Below are 4447 nucleotides of genomic sequence, written 5' to 3' on the forward strand. Positions count from 1 at the left end.
GAGAGAGAGAGAGAGAGAGAGAGAGAGAGAGAGAGAGAGAGAGAGAGAGAGAGAAAGAGAGAAAGATATTAAAATAATGAGAGTACGATATTAATATAATGAGAGTAAGAAGTAAGTATTATTATAAATGAAAGTAAGGTATTAAAAGTGAGAGTAAGGAATAAGTAATGAAAGTAAAAATATTATTAATGAGAGTAAAGAGTAAGTATTATTTTAATATTGAAAGTAAGGTAAAAAAAATTTTATCTTAGAGTCTCACATAGCACTTGAAATTTTCAAAAAACCGAGTTCATTAAAACTTGCATTGATTCTAAGCTTTGGTGAAAGTTTTTGGAACTATTCTCAACGAGTCTCGGCATTGCAAGAATATCTTTCTCTCTCGCATATGAATCACGTGTGCAAAGTATGCGCGCGCGCACATCTAGGAACATCGTGATGGAGTCACGACGAGAGCATTGGAACGACATTAGGATCTCGGCGGTACAGAGAGGCAGCTGATAATAAAACATCTATTAGCGAGCGCGCGCACGAGCTGCGCAACGACGCTGACGATCAAATGTCAGCCAAGGTCGGAGATCGTTATAGGTGCTTGTCGAGCATTGAATTTCGGCTCTTCCACGACGGCGAGAGGCCGATCGATACCCCCGTGGGGATGACGGCGCGCGCGAGCAACGGGTCCTGTGGGACGGATTGTGCCGCGTGAGAGTGCGGCCGCGGACTCACCTTGCCGTGGATGTGGACCGCGCACACGTCGACCTGCGTGTAATCCGCTTGATGGTTGGAGTGCGACTGAGAGAGACCAGCCGGGTTGTACTCCGTTTCAAAGTCTAAATGCGTGTTTGTCGCGCGCGTGCGCCTTCTCGCGTTCGCATGGCGCTCATGCTGACAACGTGCCTACGACGTTGAGGACGATCAGCTGGTCGACTTGATAAAAAGCGAAAGTTCAAACTGAATCGTCCGTTGAAAAAGAAATTATCGGGCTCCTTGTCATTGTTACTTTCATTATAGAGACCCTTATCACACGCGGTTGTATCGGGTAGCCATTGGCAGTTTCTGATCGATTCTGCTGGGATAACAATGGTGCATTTTTAAAATGGTTGCGCTGATCCTTTGCGCGTTTGCTGAGTTTCGTAAGCGGTTTTCTTTTTCTTCAGAATTGCTTTCTCAAATTTCTATATCGTAATAAAAAACACGGAGGAAATAGCGCCAAATGTGCATTTGTTCTAATGACATAAAAAAAATCGGAAACTTCGTCTTTGGTAATAGATTCAATTCTTGATTTAATGACATTCAACATGCGGGAGCGATATTCTTGAGTTTATATCTACGCGTCATTTCGCGGCACATTTCTCCTCGTTGCTACGTTACTGGCACCACGTGGTGGCAAACCATCCAAGAAGGAGGGCATTGGAGCATCGTCGGGTGGGGAATCGTCGAGGATGACGACATATCGACCAGCAGACAGGCAAGTCCACTCGAATCGCACGTTCACGTGCGACGACAGCTTCGCCGATTGAGAACCGTCGTTTTAGAGGTCAGTCAAGGGCACTTTGCTCGACATTCATCTAAAATTAAAGAGAGAGAGAGAGAGAAAGAGAGAGAGAGTAAGAAAGAAAGAGAAAGAGAAAAAGAGAGGATAGCAAAGACAGTTCTTTACTGTTAAAGGTCGACGCTCTTGCACACGAGCGCGATAGACGTGCCTCCCAGTTCCCGATCATCAGACTGGTCTATCGCACTGATAACTCGCTGATAAAGTGGGCTCGACCCGACATCCGTTTCGTAAGACTTCGCTTCATTATTTATCAGCGGATGGCGGTGGGAGATAATACGATTTCTTTGGCGACATTTCGTCACGTTGTTCAAAGCTTCAAGTCGGCGAAAGAGTGGTGACGTGGTTAAAATACTATTGGCGAAAAGGAATGCGACAGCAGGTGTGTTTGTCCTGCTGAATTTTTATATATGGACTTCGACGAAGAATATTGCTCGTGGTTTGACGTTTCCGGGAAGTATCCTCAACACATAGAATAAAATTTGATCCTTAGAGAACATTATTCACTCTGTTCGCCTACGAAATCTTCAGCGTGTGTAGTTACGATTCTGACAATTCCCGTGACGCTCTTTTCAGGTATATCAGATGTTATTGAGAAAATATTCATGGACAATTTAACGAGACACAAGTTAGTCTGTTCTCCGTGTCAATCCATCCAATATATTCGGCAATAGTGAACTTCGGTGAGTACTTTGTATATAGAGCGACATAGAACAAGTTTCAAATGGAATTTTCGCATATTCGTTGTATTCTTACTGTCGAACGATGCCAATGGTGTTGCAAGCGTACATATCGATTTGTCGATGCTGCTAAGCTCCTATAGACGCCTTGAAGCACAATTTGGCTCTTTCAAGAAGCCTCGCCTGAGCCTGCTCCACGTTCTCTGGATTATCGTGCCACAGTTGCATCGTTCTACGGCGCAGAACAGATGACAAATGTCAGAAAGACAGAGCGACTAAAATTTCTTCACACGCATGAAAAGCTTTTTAAAGCTCCTCAAAATTCCAAATATGTAAGAGAGTACGCAAAAAACTTCTATCCCACTCTCTTCGTTGGATTTCTCTCTGTCACTTTCAGGAGCACTTTTCAAATTCTTTAACCAATGGTGCAAGCAAAACAGACACCGAACAAACGCTATAACGCACCTACAGAGCACGTCTGTAATAAAAACTCAATGACTTTCCCCTTGTCCGCAACCTTGCTTTAGTTCTCAAGCCATAAAAAATTGATCAACCACAGTTCATTATTTTTAAAATAATCGACTGTGGTTGATCAATTTATTATGGCTTAAAGATTAAAGCAAAGTTGTGGACAAGGGATTTTTCGTTTGTGTTGAAAGAGTTTAGACTATTCAGATTTAGATAGATTCTTCTTCGGTCTGGCCGTTCAGGACAAACGTCGCCACTGCGGGGATTGTTCTTCGTAATGCTCTTAGCGTGCATGACGCAAATTTTCGCGGCTTTAAGTCAACTTATGCATGTCGGTTGTCATTATCACACGCTGTTAATAATATAACTTGCCCCTACGAATATCGTAATTTTCTATGCTGGACATTTATTACTCATTATTATCGCCATGACCTCAGTTTTTCCTTTACAGTGTCGACGTGTTCGTAAAAAGTAAAAATAATCCGTAGGAGAAAAGAGCACAACGTCTTATCCCATCGAGATACGTCGAACGACACCTGGGGCGTGTATTTCTTCGCGCCTTTATACCCTGGCAACACCATCGTCGCCTTCGAAAGCATTCCCTCGAGATACACGGTGCTCGTTGAGAGAACGCGAAACAGAACTGACAATACTTCTTGGTGAGCCCGCAGAACCCGATTTATGTCGTAATCCCCGGTCGTCAATATGTCCGGCACCATTATGGGAACCATTCACGCTGCCTGGCAGATGCTGGCGTACCTGAATAGAACGGAGACACTCGAAAATATCGTCGCGACGCGATATTTCGCGCCACATAATGAGACAACGCGTTAGTTGCGCAACCGTTAGTTCACTGAGAGAAATTATTCGATAAAAAATTAATAAACGAATATTTTCGATCAAAATATCGAGGAATTTTTATATCCAATTAAATTTAATTGAATGTTTCCGATCATAATGACATTTAATCAGATTAAAAAAAACCGATTAAAAAATTATAAACTGATATTTTTCTCATCGGGTGAATCGGATACAAAAATTCGTCGGTATTTTGATCGGAAATATCCGTTTGTTAATTTCTTATCGAGTAATTTCTCTGTGTTCTCATCAGATCGTGCGAGTTGCGCGCGAATTGTTGTTTCACGCGATTCTCACGGAAATGTGCGAAAATTGCGAACGTACGTTCGTTCATTTGCGGATGATGTTGCGTCACGTATTCGCGACTGGCACCGATATTTCGCGATCAACTCGATTGCGCAACGGCTTCTCACGAGCTTTCGACGTCGGGCTTGTGGCTCGCGCGAGTCTTGAGACGCGATCGGACCTTGCCAGGACGTCGGCGTCGCCGACGGTCATCGCCTGGTGATCGGGGCATCTTTCGGAAATCGGGAAGACGCATTTTCACTTGACGAAGTGGCGGTTGACCGGTTTATATCGCGCACATTTCTTTCACAAACCATCCCTGTGCGGTTTTCTCATTCTCGGCGCCGAACAGCGGCATCAGACCAAGGTTGACCTTTACACGATATTCCTCCCGCGCATAAATTCGACGAATTCCAGATCTTGCAATTCCAGATCTTCTCTGATGAATCGTTTCGCGATTACACCGCTTATATATCGCGACAGCTGGAGATTGAGGACGGTAGGCGGTGAGATTGCTGAGCTTATTACATCCTACTGAAAGAGAATGTGGGTGTGAGAGAGAGAGAGAGAGAGAGAGAGAGAGAGAGAGAGAGAGAGAGAGAGAGAG

General features: G+C 44.0%; 1 protein-coding gene across 1 annotated transcript in view; it reads right to left on the reverse strand.

Annotated features, from left to right (window-relative positions):
- Positions 1-890, reverse strand: part of LOC116851099 (fructose-bisphosphate aldolase) — an 18647-nt gene extending 17757 nt beyond the window's left edge. The window contains exon 1 of the mRNA XM_032830163.1: positions 724-890. The gene's annotated coding sequence lies outside the window, so the exon portion shown is untranslated. The remainder of the gene's footprint in view (positions 1-723) is intronic.
- Positions 891-4447: the final 3557 nt, after the last annotated feature.

The sequence above is a fragment of the Odontomachus brunneus genome, unplaced genomic scaffold (genome assembly GCF_010583005.1).
Source record: "Odontomachus brunneus isolate Ranch 3 - 2012 unplaced genomic scaffold, Obru_v1 Obru_scaffold_165, whole genome shotgun sequence".
NCBI lineage: Eukaryota > Metazoa > Arthropoda > Insecta > Hymenoptera > Formicidae > Odontomachus > Odontomachus brunneus.